At 45.7% G+C, this 25,017-nt stretch overlaps 1 long non-coding RNA gene across 1 annotated transcript; it reads right to left on the bottom strand.

Moving 5' to 3' along the window:
- Positions 1-5,219: 5,219 nt before the first annotated feature.
- On the bottom strand, positions 5,220-14,768 carry LOC132009982 (uncharacterized). The gene is made up of 3 exons (XR_009402115.1): positions 14,705-14,768; positions 5,848-5,981; positions 5,220-5,334 (listed from the first exon to the last, which is right to left on the bottom strand). It is a non-coding gene; the product is annotated as an uncharacterized LOC132009982 (long non-coding RNA).
- Positions 14,769-25,017: the final 10,249 nt, after the last annotated feature.

The raw sequence follows: 25,017 nt of genomic DNA, 5'->3' as shown, positions 1-25,017 counted from the left end.
GGGCGCCATGTTTGCTACCAGAGATGTGTGTAAATTGACACATCATTGTCACCCAAGATCCATAGTTCACAATGGGGTTCAGTCGTGGTGCTGTACATTCTGTGGGTTTGGACAAACACGTAATAACATGTATCCACCATTACAGGATCATACAGCGTAGTTCCACTGCCCTGAAAATACTCTGTGCTCCACCTATTCACCCCTCCCTCCCAACTCCCAACCCTTAGAATCTACTGATCTTTTACTATTTCCATAGTTTTCCTTTTCCAGAATGTCATATAGTTGGAATCATACAGTATGTAGCCTTTTCCCATTGACTTCTTTCACTTAATAATATACTTTAAGGTTCCTCCATATCTTCTCATGGCTTGATGATTCCTTTTAGCACGGATTAGTATTTATTGTCTTCATGTACTTCAGTTTATTTTATCCATTCACCTACTAAGGGACATTGTGGGTGCTTCTAAGTTTTGGTAATTACAAATAAAACTACTACAAATATCCACATTCAGCTTTTATGTAGACACAAATTTTCAGCTTGTTTGGATAAATACTGAGGAGTTCAATTAAAATCATATGGTAAGAGTGTGTTTAGTTTGTAAGAAACTGCCAAACCGTCTTCTAAAATGTACACCTTGTATGCCCTATACGTATGGCATTTAGCAGTATTGATTTAAGGTTACAAAAAAAAAAAAATGAGGAAGTAGGTGCATTTGCAAATATAGAGTCCTAGAATAATGAGAAAATTATTTTCTTCTCTCCTTTGTCTTTTCTTATTTTTGCTGGTTTCCATTTTTCCCTTTGTTAATTTGGAAGTTCTATCTACTTTTCCATTCCATTCTTTCCTGGGTGATTTACATTTGGGGAACATCCTCTCTAGAATATTTTCAGCAGGTGGGGTTAACCTTAAATATATTTCTTTGTCCTCACCAGGTGAATCACTTCAACAGGAACAGTCCTATGGAGTCTATTTCATCAGCTTGTAGCTTCTAGTACTAGATGGGAAGTGTAATGCCAACCCTGTTCTTTTTTCTTTTCAGATAAGTTGAGGTAATTGTCTGAACCTTATAACATTTTCCTCTTTTATCCTTATGGTTCAGAAAGAGGCAGGTACTTTCTTGTCTGTTCCGCCTGAAATTCAGAAAATCCTTTCAGTCTTGCAGATTCAAATCTTCCTTCTGCTCAGGGCAATCTTTTTCTATGACATTATTTCTTTCATCTATACCTTTTTCTCCTTCTGGAAGTCCTGTTATTCATATGTTAGGTCATCAGATCTGCCCTCCTAGACCAATTTTTCCCAATTTCCATCTCGATAATTGTGCTCTGTACTTGAAGCTACTTGCTGACCTTGATTTTCCAGGCTGCTTATCTGAATCTCAGTGGTGATCATTTTCTCCTTCAACTCATCAATTGAACTATTTCGTTGGGAAATCACATTTTTAGCTCCACAGACTCTTTTTACTGTATTTAAATATCTGTAGGGCTTTTTTTTTTTTAATTCGTGTTACCATCTGTCTCTCTCAGCAGTTCTAGCTCATTGGATGTACGCTCTGTTTGTCCTTCATCTCTCTGCCAGCTCACTGAGGCTCAGGTCCAAGTGCCGGAGCAACCTAAGGGATGGGCATTCTGCCGGTGGAAAAAGGAGGAAAGGACACTATTCTCAATGAGGCAGCTTAGATGTGGACATGCTACCCATCTCCTGCAGAAGCATCTAGAAAATCCTTCCCTGAACTGCATTCCAAGGAGTCTCCAACCTCAGGAACAAGGGAACTTAACCCCTACTGGTTTAATAACTTCTTAGTTGCTGAGACAAGGCACAGGGGACCAGGTGTCTCTATCTGGCCCAGTGTGAACCTTTCTAAGGGGCCACGGATCAGGGGCCAAGTTCCTCAGGCTCCATTTCTTCTTGAACTGTGTTTCATGTACGAACTGATGGAGTTGAACAACTATCACTCATTCTTTCCATTGGTCCCTACAACTGTTTATTAAAGGGAAAGGGAGAGAGAGAAAAAGAGAGAGAAATTAACTATGAAGTGGATGAAAAGGAGACCACAGTCATGTCACCACGTCCTCAGAATCACCTCCAAAATATCCCTTAAAAATAAAAAGTTTTAACAGATTTATTTTAGAGGTGGGGGTTGGGTGATGGGGACGGGGGAGAGGGAGACGGAGAGAGAGAATCCTCCAGCAGACTCCTTGCTGAGCACAGAGGCCTACACTGCTCTATGTCAAGATTCTGAAATCATGACCTGAGCTGGAACCAAGAGTCTGCAGCCCAACCCGACTGCACTACCCAGGTGCCCCTCCCTTAAAAATAAATTTAAGGTAAAAAAACAAGAGGATTTACAAAAACATATTAAGTAAATATAGGTGGTACATGATATGCCACAAAGTCACAAAGGTGGTGAGCCTGAGAAACATGGCACCAGAAAAATGTTGAATTTCCCTTCCAACTCTGGTGTGTTATTACTCTGTATAGCAGAATTATCAAGTGCTCTGCCAACAGCATTATGTACCCCTTTAAAGGAAAAAGGGGTATTTCACAATCAAGATTGACTAGTAAAATGACTTCTGCGTGGTCAGGTAGGCCATTATCTACAAATACACACCACACACACACACACACACATACACATACATATTTTTATAAGTACAACATTAATGCATGATACATATGTATCATACAAATAACATACATAGACAGATCTCAGAATGAAGATTGATAATTAAAGAAAGCAAACAGGCAGGGATTATAATGCTTTATATACAACCCAGTTGAGAGCAGCAAGCACGCAGAACCTGGGCCCTATTAGGGAAAGGCAGGATCAGAGCTGTGGCCATCCTAAGGGACATTCTCTCACAGGGCATCGTCTCCATTTACCGCAGGGAAGAATTTCTTTCAAACTCAGAGCCTACTGTGTTGCCTTGGTTGTACAATGTTCACTGTTACTCCTCCAGGCAGTGTGGGGAAATGGGGGAGGGAGGGTCACTGCAGCACCTCTTAGAACCCCTGAGGGCACACATACCCACCTCAAAGCCACACACACACACACACACACACACACACACACACACACACACACACACACACGCACCCTTAACATTCAGCCCCCCCGGCCCCCCCCCCCCCACCGCCGCGCCCCCGCCTGCTGCCTTTAGCTCAACAACAAAAGGGGGCCTGCCACATGGTGTGCTGGGTCCTGCCTCCATTTGCCTTTGACTCGCCCAATTTGTTCGACTGCCCTAAGGGCTGAACACTCCCCTAAGCTCACCAGAGTGCCTCCCTGACTTCAGGAAAACTTGAGGCCGGAGGGGATGGGCAGAAAGGGCTGCGGTCCTGTCGCCTGCCTTGCCCGATTCCGGTTCGCCTTGTTTAAGGGGCACGAAGCCCAGGGAGGGGACCTGGCCTGCAATAGCGGTTGCGAAAGCCTGCGGGCTTCCGGGGCGAAATGAGCTTTCTGGAAAAGGCGCTCCGCGGCGGGCGCACCGACTTGGCCCCAGCAAGTGGCAGAGCCAGGGCCAGGCTGCAGCCCTCCCAGCTCTGACCCAGGGCTTTCTGTGTCGCTGCCCTGGCTGAGACCCCCTTAGCCCCTTGGCTTGTGATAATGGGGCCTGTCGCTCCACAGCAAACACCTCTGTGCCAGCAGAGAAAGCCCCTGCGCCTACTGCGCGGGGCTCGCCACACCTGTGACCGTTTCAAGGCCTCCCTGGCCCCGAGCCCCGCGTGAGCGGAAGCACGTGAGTGTGCGTGCGTGTGTGCGTGCCCGAGCGCACTCGCGGCTCCGGCTGGGCACCCTGGCCCAGCCCGGAGGCTCCGGCGCACGGGCATGGGCGAGCCCCGCCCGCGCCGCACAAGGGTTCGCCCGCCCGGCTGGCGCGTGGCCCAGCCCCGCGGGGGGTGTGAGGGGTTCGGAGAATTCGGTCATTGTTCGCAGGGCCCGGCGGCCGCCACTGCAGCCGGCGGGCTGCAAGCCATTGAGCCGACAGACGGTGTCTCGCGCTGCGGCGGCGCGTCTCCCCCGCGCACCTGCCCGCGCCCCTCCCCTCCCCGCCCGCCATCTGTCGTCTGAGCGCCATTGTAAGCAGCCGTGCCGGCGTCCTGGACGACACCCAAGGGGACCCGGGGCTTAGGCCGGGCTAGAGGCAAACAAGGAGAGTTTATTCCCATTCGCATTTGGGGGTGACTTTGAGCAAAATAACAAGCCGGGTTGGGGATGGGGGGCGGTGGGCAACACATGACCTCCGCCCACTCTCCCACCCTCCAGCTCCAGCTTTTGGCGCAGGGTTTCTTTAGGGGCCCCTCCTGGACCCGGACACCCAGGAGCCGTGATCAGAGCGGGAGCCTCCTGCTTGAGCTTCCTGGGATGTTCTCTGGACTGGCGGAACCTGTCAGCTGGCTGATTCCGTTTCTAGCTTCCCAGAAGAGCCCCTGGGAGCCCGTTTCAAATGCAGATGCTGGTTTTGTCTGCACGTCTGATCCTCCAAGTCTACCCTGATTGTCCAGGCCTCTTGGGACACTGGACTGAAAGGAGAGTTTCTCATTTCTGCAACTGCAAATGCAACCTTTTCAAGTCCCACTAGCCAGCCTGCTGTCCTGGCAGTCCTTTCTTCACCCACATTTGTTTAATATCTCGCATCTATCTTCCTTTAATGTCACTGGAAGTTTCAAATGCTTTGGTGTATCCCGACCAAAAAGAAAACAAACATACCAAAACAGAACAGAGCTATACTCACTGTGGTCATTGTGAGCTTCTCTTTTCAGAGTAGGACTTTTGTCCCCCAATGATTCTAATCCTCCCTCCCTCCTAGATACCTCTCCAGCCCCAGCCTGAGGAGCACACCCCAATCCCCCCCCCCCCCCCTTTCCCCCCCCCCCCCATCACATCTTTTCATAGATGGGAATCCAAAGGCAGGCAGACAGAGAGGCTGTGGATTGATGTGGATTTTACCTCCCTGAATTTACAACAAAAAGCAACCATATGCAATTGGGACTACTATTTCTAGCAGGCACTTCCATGCAAAGAGGGGTGTCAGAGCTCTAGGGTGTTAGAGGTAGGGCTTCTCCCAGCTGACATGTAAATAGCTGTCTGTGTTTCCAGCCTGCTGCCAGGAAAAGGAAGCACTGGCACCCCAGAGGTTTCTGAACCCCAGGAAGCATGCTTACCACACAAGGCAGGGCAGGATCCCATGCAGAGGCTCTCCTCCTCTAGAAATTTCAGGGCTTCCAACTCATAGTTCCCCATCCAAACAAGGGCGTGATAGGGAGAAATCAGAATTAGGCATGGAGAAGTCTTGCTTGGATAATGTACTTCAGGCCTCCTCCCTTGGACAGATCTAGAAACAGAAAAAATCTACTTCTAGGAATCCCTTTTCCAATCCCCTTCAACTCAAAGATGGGTTCTTTAAATAATATTACACAAGATTCCTGGGCTGTGTGTGTGTGTGTGTGTGTGTGTGTGTACGTAATAAATGCACGTGGTACAGAATTCAAAAGGAACAAATGGTTATTCTGTGAAAAACAAGTTTCCCTTCCACCCTGTACCCATAAGGCCAGTGTTTGGTTTTCTGTTTCTGCTTGTCCCCAAGAAAACTAGACTTCCCTCTGGGCCTCTGGGCTCCTGACTTTCCTCCAGCTGTGGGGTCTGGTACAAGACTCTCCTTCTCCCTGACCCTCCATTGCCAAGGACCAATGGGAACATGTAAAATGTGTTCTAGGATTACTGAAGCATTGTGAGTTACCACTACTAGAAACAAAGCACTTTTCTCACACCCCTCCCCTGGTCTAGCAAGATCCAAGGAAATAGGATTTGAAAGTCTTGGATAAGAAGAGGAAAGCTTTGGGGACACCTGGGCAGTTCAGTCAGTTAAGCATCTGCCTTTGGCTCAGGTCAGGATCCCAGGGTCTTGGGATTGAGTTCCACATCCAAGGAGCCTGCTTCTCCCTCTGCCTGGTGTTCCTCCTGCTTGTGCACAATCTATCTCTGTGAAATAAAAAAAAAAAAAATTTTTTTTAAAGGAGAGGAAATCTTTGGCAACTGGGAGACTCTAAACTGTTACAATGCAGAGGACAAGTGGAGTTAAGAAAAAATGGGAACCAGAGGCTGAAGGGAGGTATGTGGGTCAGTCAGGTTATGCCACATAACAAACAACCACAAACTGTACATAACAATAAGGATTTTATTCTTCCTTAGTATTTGTGGGTCAGCTGCAATTCTGCTTGAGGTGGTGAATTTGTGGGGTAGTAGGAGTGGTTCCATTCCATGTGTCTTACTCAGGGGCTAGACTGAGGGGGCCCTACTCCCTAGGGGGTATTCTTCCAGCAATGACAGAAGTATGAGGCATGAAGCCAAACTGTACATGCACAATATCTACTAACATCTTATTGGGCAAACTAAGTCACATGGCTAATCCAAAGTCAAGGGAATAAGGTTCACTCTACCCAGTTTGAAACAGTGGCAAAGGTATGTATTGCCACAGAGCCAAGAATTAGGAGCAGTCTTTCAATTCCTTCTCTCTACATTCCCTGCCTAGATAATACCCATCCCTATGGCCTTAATACCATGCATTTGCTAAGGATTCTCTAACTTACATTCCAGTGCCACAGCTGTCCCCTAAGTTCCAAACAACCTTCCCACCCCCATCTCTACTTGCAGATATCATGCACTTCTCTAAGTGAAACTCCTGGCTCCCTGTCCCTACCCCAAATCTGACTCCAGCAGTGGTCCCTCCTTCTACCCTCCTGCTCAAATAAGACACAAAGGATCACCTCTCAGCCATTTTTTCCCTTACCCCCAGCACCATACTTGATTCGTCAACCTGAGGCTGTCTCCACAGTGTGCCTCACCCTGGTCCAAAGCACCTGAATTACTATCGTATCTCCCTGCTCTGCCTTTGCTCCTTCAGTCTTTCCTTAACACAGCGACCAAAGTGATACTCAGAAGCTCTAGACCTTCTGTTCCTTACCCGAATGGTTCCCATCTCAGAGAAAAGCAAAGTTCTTATAATGTTCTACAAAGCCCCATATAATCTGCCCTCTCTCCTCCACCTCTCTAGTACTCTGGTCTTCACATTTTCTTCTCCAGCCACACTGCCCTCCTTACTGCTCTGCAAACACCATTGGGCGTACACTGGCCTCAGAACTTTTGCATCTGCTGTTCACACTACCTGGAAAACTCCTCCCCCAAACTTCAACACTGTTAGTCTCCTTGATTCACCTCCCCACAAAAACTTCCACTAGCCATCTTATCCAAAACTTCACCCTTCACCCAAACTTTCAGATTCCCTTCCTTACCATTATTGAACTAATTAAACAATTTACTTGTTTGTTTTGCTTATTTTCTAACTCTAGTGGGGGCCAGTGTATGCTCCATGGAAGGTGACCATCCCAGTTTGGCCAGTATGTTCCCTATTCTAGCACTGAAATTACTGTGTCCCAGGAAATCCTTGGAAAACTGGGCTGTAGGTTACCTACAGGGCAGAATTTTTTCTCTATTTTGTTTATGACTTCTTTTTCTGGTGCCTTTCACATTGCCTGGCACTCAACAAATAGTGGTTGAATGAATGAATGAACAGCCACAGGAATCATCTGAGAACTTTGGTCAGATCACATCTCTCCCAAGCTAAAAATTTTTCAACACCTCCACGTTGCACTTAAAACAAAATCTCAACTGCTTACCATGGTTACAAAACCTGCTTATGCTGACGCTCACCCACAGCATCTCATACCTTCTCTTCCAACACTCTCCCTGAGCTCAGGATAGTCTAACCCCCTTCCTACCTCCTTAGGTACACCAGCTCTTTCACACCTCTAGATCTTTGCTTGTTTTCTTGGCCTGGAATACTCTTCCCTTGGAGACTCCTGGTCATTCTTCAGTTCAGATGGGGTCTTCAGAGGAGCCTTCCTAGGGTGCCCTATCTAAGAGCACCCTCCCAACCCTCCAGCTCTCCACCCTGTTTATTTCCTGCACACCACTCATCACTAATTGTAATCACTCCTGTTTATTTATTTGTCTGTTTATGACCTGCTGCCCATGAGGACAGGAGCTGGGTTTGCCTCATCCTCTGCCACAATGCCACTGTCTAGAATGTACTGAATGCCCCTGAATGTTTTCTGCAGCCATGCTCTGTGGTCAGGAAAGGAATTGGCAAGACATCATGTCCAGAGAAAGGAGTAAATTTCACTGGGGACCAAATGGGCTTTTTGAGCAATGAAGGCCATCTTTGGACTCTGTCAAGGAAGATACTAACTATAATAAAAATAATATATACCATTTATTCAGCACTTAACATGGGCCAGGCACAGAGGTAAGCACCTTCTATGCACCACCTCATTTAACCCCACAATGACCTCATTATTATCTCCATTCTCAGGTAAGAGAACCAAGTGTAAAAGACACCATCCATTGCCTGCCTAATACCCATTCTCTACGTCTTCTTTGCTCCTTTGTGTGGGGTGAGAATGTGTCTAAGCCTGGGTGACAGCTCACAGAAATTCTATTCCCAGACTCTCTAGCAGCTAGGGCTGGCCATGCAAGCCTCTTCTAGACAACGTGAAATAAGAAGTCTAGTGGGGAAAGAAATATTCTGAGAAAGCTTCTATTCCACATCCTTCTTTCTGCCTTAAAGTGATATGTTGTCTGGAGCCATGGCAGCTATCTTGTGGCTATGAGAAAACGAGCCCAAGAGTGAAAGCTAATAAGACTAAGCATGGCAGATCAGAAAAGGAAGGCCTTTGGTATTCTGGTAAATAACCTGAGCCAACACAAGCAACTGCCTACCTCCACTGCTTGTGTTATGTGAGCTAAATAAACCCCTATTTCTTCAAGGTACCATTAGCCAAATTCACTGTGACTTGCAACTGAATGCATTTTTAACCAATAAACTGGAGGTCAGACAACTTCAAAGAGAATCAAACCTAGAGAGGAAGAGTCAAGACAGTAGGATGACTGTGGAAATCCAGCAGGTAATGACTGGAACTTGAGTTGAGATTTTGTTGTGGTGATTGAGAGTAAGCAGACCTTGAAGACATTGATTTTGAGGCCACTTAAAAGACAGAAGGCCAGGACACCTGAGTGGCACAGTCAGTTGGGCATCCAACTCTTGGTTTTGGCTCAGGTTGCGATCCTAAAGTCATGAGATAGAGCCCTGTGATGGGCTCTGTGCTTAGCGCTAAGTGTGCTTAAGACTCTCCTCTCTTGGGCCCTGCTCCCCACACTCTCTGTCTCTGTAATAAATAAATAAGTTAAAAAAAAAAAAAGAAGGTCAAAAAAGGGAGGCAGGGGGTATCACATATATTCCTGACCAGGATATAATGGTGAAATTTCCAAAAATAACAGAGGGAAATCTACAGGGAATGTTAGGGATAAAAGATGCAAGGTTTTGTCATAGAGCAAGGTATTAAAAGAAAAACTAACAAATTTCAGTATCTATTATGCCCCAGGCACTGTCAGAAATTTTATAGTATGAGCCCATATGGACCTCCCAATTGCCTTGCAATGCAGGAATCATCTCCACATTAAAGAAGAGGAGATTGAAGCCCAGGGAAGATTAAGTACAATATACAAGAGTTATAAATTCAAAGCAATCCCAATCAAAATCTTGACAAACATTTTTAAATATATAAATTGTATAAATATATAAATTATATATAAATATATAAAATATATATTTAAATATATACATTTTAAATATATAAATATATAAATTATAAATTGGCAAGCTCTCCTAAAAATTCATATGGGAATACAAATGACTTAGGATACTTAAAACAACTCTGAGGAAAAAGGTAAAAGTGGAGAGCTAACATGTGATTTTAGTAGTTATTATAAAGCTATAGTAATAAAAACAACTTAGTGTTAAATAAAAAGCATCTGCACAGTTAAGGGAACAATCAACAAAACAAAATCAATGTATTGAATGGGAGAAGATATTTGCAAATGACATATCTGATAAAGGGCTAGTATCCAAAATATATAAAGAATTTATATAACTCACCACCCAAAAAACAAATAATCCAATGAAAACATGGGCAGAAGACATGAACAGACATTTCTCCAGAGAAGACGCCCAGATAGCCAATAAAACATGAAAAGATGCTCAACATCACTCATCATCAGGGAAATGTAAATCAAAACGACAATGAGATATCACACCTGTCCGAATGGCTAAAACCAACAGCCCCAGAAACAAGTGTTGGCGAGGATGTGGAAAAAAAGGAACTTTGCATAAGCAAAGTGGTGCAACCACTTTGGAGAACAGTGTGGAGGTTCCTCAAAAAGTTAAAAATAGAACTAACCTATGATCCAGTTATTATACCACTGAGTATTTACCAAAAAATACAAAAACACTAATTCAAAGGGATAAGTGCACATCTCTGTTTATAGGAGCATTATTTACAATAACCAAATTAGGGAAACAGGTCAAGTGTTCATTGACTAATGAATAAAGAATATCCTATATATACATATATATGATATACATGTGTATAGATATCTATATACATAGGATATATATATCCTGTGTGTGTATATATCTCACATATATATGGAATATTATTCAACCATCAAAAAGAATGTAACCTTGCCATTTGCAACAACATGGTTGGAGCTAGAAAGCATAATACAAAGTGAAATAAATCAGTCAGAGAAAGATACTATATGATTTCCCACATATGTGAAATTTGTTTTAAAGATTTCATTTATTTATTTGAGAAAAAGAAGGGTGGGAGCGGGGGGAGAAGCAGAAAAAGAAGGAGAGGGAACCTCAAACAGACTCAACACCAAGCATGACACAGAACTTGACCCCATGATCCTGAGATAATGACCTGAGCCAAAATCAAGAGTTGGACGCTCAACTGACTGAGTTACCCAGGTCCCCCTCATGCATGGAATTTAAGAAATAAAACAAACCAGCAAAAGGAAAAAGGGAGAGAGAGATAAATGAAGACACTGACTCTTAATTATAGGGAACAAACTGATGGTTACCAGAGGAGACATGGGTAGGGAGATGGGTTAAATAGGTGATGGGGATTAAGGAGGGCACTTGTGATGAGCACAGTTTGATGTATGGAATTGTTGAATCACTATATTGTACGCCTGAAACTAAAATAACACTATATGTTAACTAACTGGAATTAAAATAAAAACTTCAAAAAAAAAAAAGTCTATCTTGTCATAAGATAGGAAGGAAGGAAGGAGAGAAGGAAGGAAGGGGCAAAGATAAACAAAGAAATCAAAAGACTAGAATAGAGAATCCAGAAAGAAACCCACGCATATAAAAACAACTGGTCTCTGACAAAGGCACAAAAGTAATGTGTTGGAGAAAGGACAGAATTGGCAACAAATAGTGCTGGAGTAATTGGATATGTACATGCAAAATGAAGACAATGAAGAAAGAGGAGAAGGACTGGGGAGGAAGGAACTTGGAGTCACTTCATATACCACTAATAAAAATTAACTCAAAATGGATCACAATCCTTAATGTAAGAGCTGATACTATACAAGTCTTAGAAAACAAATGCGTAAATCTTCATGACATCGTGCTATTCATTATTCATAGCAGCTTTGTGTAGAATAGCCAAAAACTGGGCAGAAAAAGCAAATGTCCTTCAAAAGATGAATTGATCCACAAATTACGATACAACCATCCAGTGGAATCCTACCTAGAATCAAAGAAAGCGAAATACTGAGACGGACAACGGTATGGATGAATCCCAAGGGAACTATGCTGAGTGAGAAGAGCCAGATAAAAGGAGCACCAATTGGATGATTCTATTTCTGTGGAAGTTCAGAAAAGGCAAACATATATAGGAACAGAAAGCAGATCAGTGGTTACCTGGAGAGAGGAGGGGCAACCAAGGGGCACAGGAAACTTCAGGGGTGATGGGTATCTTCATTACCTTGATTGTGGTGTCAATCTCATGGGTGTATGTATTAAGCCAACACTTGACGCATGATTCAGTGTAGTGTACTACATGCCAATGGTACCTTGATAAGACAGTTTTTTAAAAATATCCAAAAGCTTGTAAGGGGCTCAGCAGAAAAGCCCTTGCCAGATCGCTGGAGCTCAAGAGCAGAGCTCACTCCACCACCACAGGCTGCCCCCAGATGGCCGAAGTCTGCTGGCAGGAGCTGTATGTGTGTGAAAACTACGGCTGGAATAGCTAGAATTCTTCAGATAAATTCCAGGAAATCCAGGGACTTCTGGGCACCAAATGAAAACACAAGAAGGAAAAAATGGCTCATTTTCTGAGAAAAATTGAAGCATATTTTATGGGGTCATGGAGCCTCTTGAAACACCACCAACAGCCCTTCTTACCGCTCATTGGGCTGGGAGAGGGTGAGGAGAAAGGAAGACCCCGTTCTGCCTGCCCTCTCCAGCCAGGATCTCACGCAGAGGCAGGCCAGCATGGAAGCCAGGGAGGGGGCCGAGGAGACGGAATTCCCACAGGCATCCAGGGAGGTAGAGGCAGGCTGGTACAGGAGCCCCAAACTCAAGGGCTCTTGACTGGCTCAGTCATTTAAGTGTCTGCCTTTGGCTCAGGTCATGATCCCAGGGTTCTGGGATCGACCCCCACCTCGGGCTCCCTGCTCAGAGGAGAGCCAGCTTCTTCTCCTTCTCCCACTCCCTCTGCTTGCGTTCCCTCTTTCGCTGTCTCTCTGTGTCAAATAAATAAATAAAATCTTGAAAGAAAGAAAGAAAAGAAAAGAAAAGAAAAAAAGAAGCCCTGAACTCAGAGACAGGAAGTTGAGCCATTCAGGTGAGTCAAAACATTGGCTCCTGCAGGACCCCAGGGAGGCTGTGTGTGGCTTTCCCTGTGGTCCAGATGGAGGTGGAGGCTGTTCTCAGCCAGGGCCAGCTCCTCTCTGCAGGTAAAGTTGCACACACATAGACAGCTGTGGTGGCCAAGGCCGTGGCGCGGCAGCAAATTGAGGACCCCATCTTCCTAAGCAGCTCCAGCTCCTTCTTAGTACCATTAATCACCTTGTAACAAGCCCTCTTCCATTCAACCGATACTGAGTGTTTTCCTATGCTAGGAACTCGTCTGCAAGTCCCAGCCCTCACGGAGCTTATATCGCAGTAGGAAACACAGACAATATACAAGACAGACGTAAACACACAAAGTGTCAGGGAGCCGCGAATTCAGTGCCACAAGATAAAGCAGAGACACGAGGTGAGGAGCAAGGGAGGGTTGCGGGTACAACCAGGAGAGGAAAGCAGGCCAGTCACAGGAAGCTCTAGTGGGACCCTGTCTTTTCCCTCTGTGGTGAGTTTTTCCCTCAGAGCAGACCACGAAGAGACCACGTGAATTTTCTTGTTCCCCTGGCAGCTTTTACCAAGACCCACTTGTGTTCCTCAGCAGCTTCTGACGGGAAGAAATCATGGTGCCCTCTACCCGCCCACCCACCCACTGCCCCATCGCAGGTTGTTCCTGGGGGCTATTCAGCCCTGGGCCCAGTAGCTAGGCTAGTCTTGGAAGTAGCTAGGCTGGTCTTAGAAGGGAAATGAAGAAAACACTAAATTTTGAAAGGTAGTTAGCCCTCCAAAATTCAGTATTTTTTTCATTTCCCTTCCAAGACTAGTTTCACTAATCCCACCTTCTAAACTTAGGAAGGTCCTGCCCTCTCAGAATCTCATGATTTTGAGTTGCGACCACGTACATACCTTCCATTTATTCAGGCCGATTTGCCTGCCCAAGTTCATACTGCACCAACTCCCATTTCTAGGCCTTTCTCCTATGCTGCTCCTTGCCTAGAATGCCCTCCAATTCAAACACTTTTCATACTCAAAGGAAAAACTCTAACCCACCTATTTCCAGAACCTCTCCCTGCCATGTCAGTGCTATAAATCCCCTCTTCTTGATCTCCAGCAGCGCAGTTCATTGAGACAGTGTTGTCCCCGTGCCTCTCTGTTGTCCCCCTAATGCTAGCCTGGTCCCTGCCGCCAACTTAGGTGTTCCTCCTGCGTCTTTATTTCTTCTGTATGCCTGAGGTACAAGTTCGTGCTTGAGCACACAGAAGGTACGCCACAGTTATAATCCATGTCTCCCTCAAAAATAAGACTTTGCTTTGTGCAGATTTCCTCCTCTCCATCTGAGAAATAGAAATGGTTTGGAAAATTCCAGAGGGGAGTGTTCAGCCTTACTTGAGTTGTGCAAGTGGGAAAAAATGTACTTTTCCCCAAATTAACAAATTCCCCAGCCTTTCCTCGGAAAGCAACTCACAAACCTCTGAGCCCAGTAGTAAGCTTGCCAGTGTCTTCGCCTCTCTGAAGAATGAACTGTCCTCTGTCTATATGTCTTATGTGCACGTGCGTCTGTGGGTGAAGGAGGAGGATGGAATCCGAGTCGAAGTTAACCAATCTTGAAAGTGACGCATGTGACAAGTGGGAAGAAGCAGGCCCTTGGAGGTCCATGTCTCCTGGCTTTTCCCACGTGCTAAGAAAACAATTTCTTAGCAGCAGTATGCCCCTACCTTTCTCTATTCTCCCTCCATATGTATCCAAATTCACTCATCGGTCCATTCAACAAACACTAATTGAAAGTCCAATGTGGTTGGCAGTTTCTAAAATGGCTCCCCGTGATCGCATTTCCTGGTACTTGTATTCTTGTGGAATCCCCTCCCCTTGGGTGTGCCCTGGGTCTCATAACTTGCCTTTAATGACTAGGATACAAAGTGATGGGAAATCAAATTCAACATTAGTTTACCGAAGGCAGCAGCTTCCATCTTGCCCACATTCTCTCCGAGGTCCTTCTTGTTTCCTTACTCCGATGACGTCAGCTGCCACATCGTGAGATGCTCTGAAGAGAAGCCCGAGTGCCGGGAAATGGAGGGTAGCTCCTGGCCAACAGCCTGGCAGGGATCTGAGGTCCTCGGTCAGCAGATTGCAAGACAGCAAATTCTGCCAACAGCCCTGGGAGCAGGAAGCCGGTCCTCTCCATTTGAGCCTTCAGAGGAGAATTCAACCACAGCAGCCCTGGCCAGAGAGGCTGAGTGGGAGACCCAGCCCCCTGCATCCATGCTCCTGAGCCACAGTCGCTGTAAGATCATAAGTGTTGTTGTCTCAGGCCTCTACATTTCAGAGTGACCTGTCATGAGGCAACACAGAATTCACACACTAACAATGTGCTAAGCACTCTTGTTGGCCCCGGGGACATAGCACAGGAGAAAACTTGCCCTCGTGTAGCAGAAGGGGAGGCAGATGATAAATAAGCACAGAAAAGAATCAAGCAGTGGAGGGGAATGAGAAATTGCCAGGGTTTTGGTGGCTGGTGAGGTGGGCGGGGGGGGGGGGGGGTCAGCAAGGACGGTGGTTGAAGCTTTTTAAATGGGACATTAGGAGAGGCCCGAGGTGCTGCAATTTGAGTAGAACCCTGCAGGGAGAGCATGACCCCTGGGCATCCGGGGGGAAAGTGTTCCAGACAGAGGAACAGTCTAGAATGAGTTTTCATTTTGCTCAGCAAAATAACCTTCGCAAAGGAAAGACTTTCAGCTTCTCTTTTTAGCCTGTAGAAAAATAACTAAACATAGGCAGACCACCAGAAATGCATTCCAGCTTTCTTCCGGCTCCAGAGAGAGCTCAGAGTCCAGACAGAGGTAACTGCGTTTCTATTTTGTTTGTTTCCTGTGTCCTTGGTAGAGACAGTTACTCAGCTCCGCAGGTGGGGCTTTGTGATTTTGAGGGGAGGAAGGAGCCCATCAGATGCCTCTCTGCCTGCTGGCTTTCCTGCCTGATGTGGAGAGAGGATGTGGGGGCTGGGCTGCTGAGACCCCAGCCCAGAGGAATACCCGTCTGGAGAAGACATGAACCACCCAATTCACTCTGGGATCCTTGGGACCTCCAGTTCGCTTTGGGCCTGACCCTCTCAGAATCTATGAATTCTAGCCAGAGCCACTCTGGCTGCCGAGCGTTGGCTGGAGCTGGGGGCATAGAAGACCCCTCACTTGCTTCTGCACAGGTCTTAGCCTGATCTGAGGAATTCATGGGGAGAACAGTTTACAAAATGTTTTTTGAGTTGCCCTATGAAGAAAGGAGGCGGGCCACCTGGGTGGCTCAGTCGGTTAAGCGTCTGCCCCAGCTCAGGTCATGATCCCAGGTTCCTGGGATTGAGCCCCGCATCAGGCTCCCTCTTTTGCAGGAAGTCTGCTTCTCCCCCACCCTCTGCTTGCGGCTCCTCCTGCTTGGGCTCTCTCTTGCTCTCTCTGTGTCCAATAAATAAAATCTAAAAGAAGAAGAAGAAGAAAGAGGAGGATGAGGAGGAGAAGGAGAAGAAGAAAGAAAGAAAGTAGGCCTGATAAAGTTCTTCTGATGTGTGGGAAAGTGAAGGTTTGGGTAGACACAGCAATTCTCCTCCCCACACCACCTGCTCACAGGGAGGCTGGACACTGAGGCCCTGATGCCAGGGCTGCCCGATGGACAATGCTGATTTGTCCCAGGGGCTGCCAAGAGCAGCTCTCCTTCCCAAATCTGACCAGAGCCAGATCTGATCCCCTGGCCCCAGTCCAAATTGAATGATTGCCTCTGACTTCTGTCAAACACTGGCTTTACTTGATGCCTCTCATGCCCAAGAAACAGGGTGTGAGCTTTCCACCTGGCCCATGTTATCCAGAAGGGCAGCCTGGCTCTACAGTGGCCTTCCCTTGGCGGCCTTCCAGACACAGAGGAAGGATGAAATAAAGATATTCCCAACCAATAAAAATGGGGGGCGGTGCTACCGGCAAGCCCTCTTTCAAGGAACACTTACAGAGCGAGAGGAAAATGATCCCACATGGGACCGTGGAGATGAAGAAAGGAATGGAGAGTAATGACAAGGGTGAATACATGGGTAAAACCAAATGAATATTGACGATATATAAGAAAATCTTAATAATGTCTTGTGAGGTTTAAAATATATGGAATGATGGGGCACCCAGGTGGCTCAGTCTCCTGACTCTGGGTTTCAGCTCAGGTCATGATCTCAGGGTTGTGAAATCGAGACTGGGGTTGGGCTTGGTGCTCAGCACAGAGTCTGCTTGAGATTCTGTCTGCCCCCTCTCCCTGCTTCAAATAAATAAATAAAATCTGTAAAAAATATATACGCGGAATCAAAATTCATGACACAAGGATGTGAGGGCAGTCATGAGGTTAACATGTTCTGAAATCTTTGCATTGTCCAGAAGTGGCAAAACTAGAAACTTATATTAAACTTTAATAAGTCATAGAGTGTATTGTAATCTCTAAGGTGAGCCCTGAAAACATTAATAAAATATTACATAACTAATGAGCCAAATGGAACAGGATAATAAAAAGTACTTATAAAGCAAGAAAGGAGGATAAAGGGAACATAAAACAAGTGAAACAAATAAAAAGACAGTGACATGGCAGATATAAACCCAAATATGTTAGTAATTTCAATAAACGTAAATGGGCTAAATGCTCCAGTTAAAATCAAAAATGGTTAGCCCAGATTTTTTTTCCAAGGAAGACTGACTCGGGGGACATGTACCCTCTTTTCCTGACTCCTCTTAGCCTTAACCCTCTAAATATTTGGGAGGCTAACTTGATAGCTGGAGCTGCAGTGGTCATCTTGCCACCATGCGGCTCACTCTAGAAACTGTGGGCAAAGGATGAAGGAGCAGAAGGATAAAAGGAGCCTGGGATACCAAAAATGCTGAGAGCTACTATAATAGCCATCGGAGACCTGCCTCCAGAGTTCATGCTTTGTGAGAGAAAAGTAAATCCCTAACTTCTCCCACTCAGTAGGTTGACTCTTCATTTTGTCGATGGTTTCCTTTGCTGTGCAAACCTCCTTATTTGGGTGTAGTCCCAATAGTTTATTTTTGCTCTTGTTTCCCTTGCCTAAGGAGACATACCTAGAAAAATGTTGCTAATGCCAATGTCCAAGAGATTACAACCTATGTTTTCTTCTAGGAATTTTATGGTTTCAGGTCTTGTATTTAAGGATTTAATCCATTCTGAGTTTATTTTTGTGTATGGTATAAGAAAGTGCTCCAGTTTCATTCGTTTCTATGTGGCTGTCTAGTTTTTCCAACCATTTGTTGAAGAAACGGTCTTTTCATTATTGTGTATTCTTGCCTCCTTTGTCATAGATGAATTAACCATATACACATGGGCTTATTTCTAGGGCCTCTATGTTCAATTGATCTATGTGCTTATTTTTCTGCCAGGAGAGAAGGAAACCCTCAGGCACTCTTTTTTGGTGGGAGTGTAAATTGGCACAACCACTGTGGAAAACAGTATGGAGTTTCCTCAAAAATTAAAAGTACCATGTGATCCAGGAATTCCACTACTGGGTATTTACCCAAAGAAAACAGAAACACTAATTCAAAAAGATATATGCACCCTTGTGTTTACGGAAGCATTTTTTTGAAGATTTTTGAAATTTATTTATTTGAGAGTAAAAGAGTGTGTGTGTGTCAATGCATGTATGAGCAGGGTTAGGGGGCAGGGGGACAGAGGGAGAAGCTGACTCCCCACTGAGCAAGGAGCCCCATGCAGGGCTCGATCTCAGGACCCTGGGATCATGACCTGAGCTGAAGACAGATGCTTAACCAACTGAACCACCCAGGTGTCCTGTGGCATTTTCTTTTACAATAGCCAAGTTATGGAAGCAACCCAAGTGTCCATCCATAGATGAATGGATAAAGAAGATGTGATACACACACATACACATATACAATGGCATATCACCCAGCAATAAAAAAGAATGAAATCTTGCCATTTGCAGTGACATGGATGGAACTGGAGGGTTTTGTGCTAGGTGAAATAAGTCAGATAGAGAAAGACAAATACCATATGATTTTACTTATATGTGGAATCTAAACAAACAAACAAAAAACAGAAACAGAATCATAAAACAGGATAAATTGGTCATTGCCAGAGGGGAAGGAATTAGAAGGATGGCTGAAATATATAAAAGAAATTAAGAGGTACAAACCCACAGTTATAAAATAAATAAGGCAAGAGGATGAAAAACAAGGCATAGGGAATATAATCAAAGATAGTATAATAATATATGGTGACTCCCCTTACCATGGTGAGCATAGGGCACTGGATAGAATTGTCAAATCACTGTGAATCTTGTACAGCTGAACCCATATAACACTGTATTTCAACTGTATGTCAATAAAAATAAAATAAATCCCTAATTTGTTCAAGCCACTCTTTGTGTGTTGGTGTCTAATACTCACACCCAAGCATAATCCCTGATACACAAGGTTTAGGACGTTACAGCTGCAAAACTCACTTGACATCAAGACTGACCTTAAACCCATTAAACTCACTGGGTTGTGTACCATGTAAAGCTTCTGAGGAGCGCAGTGTGACCTCACTCTAAGAGCAGAGGCCGCTTAGACCAATTAGACCTAAAGGGAGTTTAATGGATTGAGACCAGTCACACAAATTCCTCTAAGTGCCCATCTTACAGCCAAAGGGATGTTGCTATAGGGTTTCATAAGAAAATTAAATGAGTTGGGGGGGTGCTCTTTCTTGTAGGCAGCCAACAGTTATAAAACAATACAGATCTTGCCATGGCAAGAAGAAACGTCCATGAGTTTATTCCATTCATTCAACAGTAGCCCCAGAGCACTTACTCTGTGCCAAGCGTTGTGCTAGCCACCAGGGATACAGGAATGAACAAAACACAAAGCTCCCCAGCCTCGCACAGTTCACATTCTAGTGAGGGAGACAAACAATAAGCAAATACATACGTGAGACTAATTGCATGTAAAAAGTCAAAACGTTGATGGAGGAAAAAGTGGAAGGAAGAGAACAGGGAATGGGGTAAATTGCAATATAAATAATGATCATTCAGTATGATCAGGGAAGGTCATCCTAGAAGATGATATTTGGTAAAAAACCTGAAGTGGGTAAGGAGGGGCCAAATGAAAAGGTAGTATGTTTCACTCAGCTTATGCCCAAGCAAGAGGAAAGATTTGGGAGGGATATAACTTGTGCTCATGGCTGGCTTTGGCCGAGGCTGTTGTTTGCTGCAGAACAGTCCTTGAGTCTTAGCAAGGGGGAATGTGACACATGGGAGGTCCCACTGCTAACTGCCGTGAGGTGAGAATTTAAAGAACTGCTCTGTGGAGAGGGTATTATTCTGTGCACATCCTGGATACCACTCGAAAGAATATTCCATTTCATGCTCCCAAATAATCCTACCTGTCTGAGGTAGGTTCTGTTATGAGACTTGTTTTACAGAAGAAGAGAGATAGACTTGTCTTTCTGCCCAAGGCACAAAGGGAGGCTTCACCTCACAGGCCCACCCCTCCATCTCCAGCAATCGCCCACCATGGTGACAGGCAGGAAAAGCAGGGCTGAAGACATCATGGAAGGAAAGGAAAGGGAAAGGAGCTCCAGAAGACTTGCCTCTCCCTCCTACCTTGGAAGGCCTGGGCTAAGCCTGTCCCCTGTCTCCTGACTGTGGCATTGACAGGGCGTTTGAGGGTCCCTGAGGGTAGTGGCAGCAGAGCTGCAAGGGACAATTGGCCAGGTCTCAGTATTAAGGGCTTCCCAGTTGCAGAGACTAGGGGCTCTGCCCTCAGCTCTGCCATATTGCACCCTTCCGTCTCACTCTTCCATCCCTACTACTACACTGGAACTTCCTCCCTTGGCCAGTTGTACCTCACTGAGAGGAGACGGCTTTCGTGGCAGCACTTTTACAGGACCCTGACCCAAAAGGAGGGGTCTGGAAGATATAGCAGGCATTAGCTCTCCTAGGGAGCAGTTATGGGAGATCTCTGTCTCTCTATCTTCCTGCCTTCTCCTTCCTGCGGCCAATGTACCTATATTCTTTCTGACCTCAGAGGAAAGTCTCCTTGTGCCTCTCCAGGGTCACCCCTTTGTCCCAGCGCCGGTTTTCCAATCTCCTCCACCATTAGCCATTTGGGATCTGGGCTGGGGTTAGAGACTGGTTTGCCGAAAGGATATGAAGAAGCAAGCCAGGCAGCAAGACCCACTGGGCTTCCAACCGAGTTTAGGCACAGATTAACCTAAACGTGGGCTGCATTGTCCTTGTCTCCAGTTCTGGAGCTCTCTTTTTTTCCACCAGGATAGACTCTGTTCTCTGATTTTTTTTTTTTTTTAAGATTTTATTTATTTATTTGACAGAGAGAGATCACAGTAGGAGAGAGGAAGGGAAGAGATCACAGAGAGAGAGGAAGGGAAGCAGGCCCCCTGCTGAGCAGAGAGCCTGATGTGGGACTCGATCCCAGGACCCTGAGATCATGACCTGAGCCGAAGGCAGCAGCTTAACCCACTGAGCCAGCCAGGCGCCCCTCTGTTCTCTGATTTGCCCAGCCTGATACCTCCTAAGTTCAGTCTGGTTTCTTTCAGCCTGTCCTTGCCTATGTGGGTGCCTTAAACAAAATATATGTTTGCTTTCCTACAGGGATTTTTAGAGTCTTTGTATAGATTGAGGCTATTCTAAATCTCTAAGAGAAGAACACTGTTTATGGAATCTCTCTAGCCCATCTGACCACAGGTTTCCGGGAGCACCTCACAGGGTCAGCACCCACCTGGCACACCACAAGAGTCTCTGCACAAAGTAAGCCAGACACTAGGATGCCTTCCCAGTGACTCCAGTGCCCTGCCCAGGCAAACAACAGAACTTCTCCGTGGGGCTAAAAAGCCAGTGCCCTGCCCTTGACAGTCAGTCAAGGTGGGCCTGGGAGAGGGAGTGTTCTTCTGGCCACCCTTTCCTGTGAATGCACCAAGAAGAAAGGGGCAAGAGTGGAAGCGAGCCTTGTCCTTGCCTTGGATGCCAGGCTTGGAGAAGGTGAGGTGGCATTGAAAGGGAGTAGCACAAGCCTCCTAGAAGCGTGGCTCAGGCCCTGGACCTCTAAATCCCCTCCATCTGAAAAAGCCTCAAGTTTTCTTTGCAAGGTCTTGGTGGCAGCCCCGTGGTACCAGTGCAGCAGAGTACCATCCAAAGGACCACCGTCACAGAAGCACTCCGACCCCAGTCTTAGCCTTGGCAACTGTTTGGGAACCGAGCTCACAGCAGGGAAAGCAAGCCCAGAAGTTAGTCGTAGAACCGGTTGAACAGTCCTGCGTTTGCCAGCTTCCTGCCCCAAGTGCCCACACCAGTCCTGACAAGGTCTGGAATGAGCCACCTCAGTGAGAAAAATCAAGAGGAGCCTGAATCCAACCAAATGGGGAGGAGAGAGGTGCACCTTCACCTTGGCTCTGTTCCAAACCTGCCTACTGGGCAGGAAGGAGAGGAAAGGAAGAAGCCTGATCCCTTAGCAAAAGAAGTCAGGAAAGGAGAGAGCAGGAGAGGGACGTCAACGAAATTCTGGAAAATAGAATGCAGACGGATGAGGGTTTAGCTTTCTCCCCACAGCTGAGGATTTGGGGAGAGAAAGAAGCAAGCTCCCCAGAGCCTCAGACAATCTTAGCAAATGGGGCCACCAGACACCTCCAAGACAGTGGCAAGGGTGAGGCTGAAACCAGGCGGGCTGGTTGAAAGCTTTATGAAGAGGAGGTCCCCTCTCTTGCCACATGAGAAGATCGGCACCTTGGGGCGCCTGGGTGGCTCAGTGGGTTAAAGCCTCTGCCTTCGGCTCAGGTCATGATCCCAGGGTCCTGGGATTGAGCCTCGCATTGGGCTCTCTGCTCAGCGGGGAGCCTGCTTCTACCTCTCTGTCTGCCTACCTCTGTGCCCACTTGTGATCTCTGTCCGTCAAATAAATAAAAAAAATCTTAAAAAAAAAGAGAGAGAGAGAGAGAGAAGATCAGCACCTTATTCTGTACACTCTCCTCCCTCCACCTCTGCTGCCAACCTGGAGAAACTGCAGGTGATATGCTGGCGAGGCGGGGAGGGGGTCTGGCATAGCTCACTCCTTCAGCCCGCTTCTACTTCCCTTCCCTGTTCTGCTCTCAAAATGCTGGCTTCCAGGCTTTCAGCTTCCAGGCAGAGATTAGGAGGGTCCATTCCTGGGAAGCTGACCAGCCCAAGAGAAATGACCTACACATTCTGCTATTTGGGCATCCCTATCATCAAAGCCAGCACCTCATCCCATCCTTTTTTTGTGAGACCCTCCAAGAAACCAGCTCTGTGTCTACACAGGGATTCCATCAGCTGTTAAACACCTTCTTCTTCTTCTTCTTCTTCTTTTTTTTAAGATTTTATTTATTTATTTGACAGACAGAGATCACAAGTAGGTGGGGAGGCAGGCAGAGGGGGGTGGGGAAGCAGGCTCCCTGCTGAGCAGGGAGCCTGATGCGGGGCTCAATCCCAGGACCCTGAGATCATGACCTGAGCTGAAAGCAGAGACTTAACCCACTGAGCCACCCAGGCGCCCCAATGCCTCCTTCTTAAACAGGACCAGACAGCCAACTATCAAAGTCGTTTGAGGGAAGCCTTAGCTACAAGACACAGAGACCAAAACAAACAAACAGAAAAAATGAACTCCAAGGAAATGGAGATAATGTGAAGATTGGAATAAGAAAACAATTTTCATTATAATTACTACTCCCGGAGAGATATGAGAAGATAATTAATTCATGAAACAAGATGATATTATAAAAGGGAACACTGGATTAAAAACAGCTCTTAAAAATTAAAAGTGATAACAAAAATATAGAATGGTTGAAATTTCCCAGAAAAATAAAAGATAACAGGGGGAAAAATTCACTTAAAATTTAGAGAATTGTTTTGGGAGTTCTAACATCCAAATAACTGGAGTTCCAAAAAAGAGAACAGTTACATTGGAGAACAGTAACAACAAAATTATGTGGGAAACTACTCAGCAAGTAGCGACACAAGGTGCCAGACTACAGGGCCCACAAAGGGCCCAGAACAAAGGGCAGAAACATATCAAGGCACAACACTGCGAAATTTCAGAACATCAGACATGCAGAGAAAATCCTGAAAGTTTCCAGAGCAAGAGAAAACAGTTTAAATCCAGGGATCAGCAATTAAAATCACATCATTACTCTCAACAGTAACAATGGAAGCAAGAAGACAATGAAGCAGTCCTTTCCAATACAGAGGGAAATGATTTCTAACCTAGAGTTTTATACCCAGCCAAGTAACAATACTGTATGAGGGTAGCATGAAGTGTTTTTGTTTTGTTTTGTTTAAGATTTTTATTTTATTTATTTGACAGAGAGAGTCAGTGAGAGAGGGAACACAAGCAGGGGGAGTGGGAGAGGGAGAAGCAGGCTCCCTGCTAAGCAGGGAGCCCGATTCGGGGCTCTATCCTGGGACTCTGGGATCATGACCTGAACTGAAGGCAGATGCTTAATGACTGAGCCACCCAGGCACCCTGAATGAGGAGGTTTTAACACACAAAAGGTTTTGTGCCTCCCACAGATCTGTTCTTAGGAAGCTACCAGAAGACAAAGACAAGGAATCTGGGAAACAAGTGAACAGAGAAGTGGGAGAAGGGCCTGTGATGGAGATAAAGGAAGGTCTCAAGGTGAATGCCGTTTGGTGAGACCAGACAGCAACCCCTCCCACCTCCCCAGAAGGGAGGCCATCAGACCAAACTGGACCAGATAGAGCACCAGTAGGCCTACCACAGGCATGGAATGGAATTTTAGGATTCTGTCCATCCATTTGGGCACAGGTTAAAGCTAAATATACAGCACACCAAGAAAATGAAGAATGAGGCAGATATTTAATGCCAATAAAAACAAAAGGTGTTTAAGAAACATGGCACAGCATGTAATTCAGCTAGCAATACTATTTAAATAGTCACAATCATATAAACACTGAATAGTAATTTACCCCCCGAAAAATGGCATGCGGCCACATCAAGAGAATGGAGGAAGAGGGACACCTGGCTGGCTCAGGGAAGTGTGAGACTCTTGGTCCTGGGGTTGTGAGTTTGAGCCCCCTGTTGGGTGTAGAGATTACTTTAAAATTAAATCTTAAAAAAAAAAAAAAAAAAAACACCACTTTTTTTAAAAAAAGAATAGAGGAAGAGAAGTGTGCATATGTGTAAGTGTGTGTGTGTGTGTGTGTGTGTGTGTGGTTAGTAGGAAATAATAGTTAATACCTATAACAGAAAT

This window comes from Mustela nigripes, chromosome 2 (assembly GCF_022355385.1).
Source record: "Mustela nigripes isolate SB6536 chromosome 2, MUSNIG.SB6536, whole genome shotgun sequence".
In the NCBI taxonomy this organism is placed as follows: domain Eukaryota; kingdom Metazoa; phylum Chordata; class Mammalia; order Carnivora; family Mustelidae; genus Mustela; species Mustela nigripes.
Note: the sequence above shows the minus strand (reverse complement) of the source record. Positions and strands in the feature narration are given on the sequence as shown.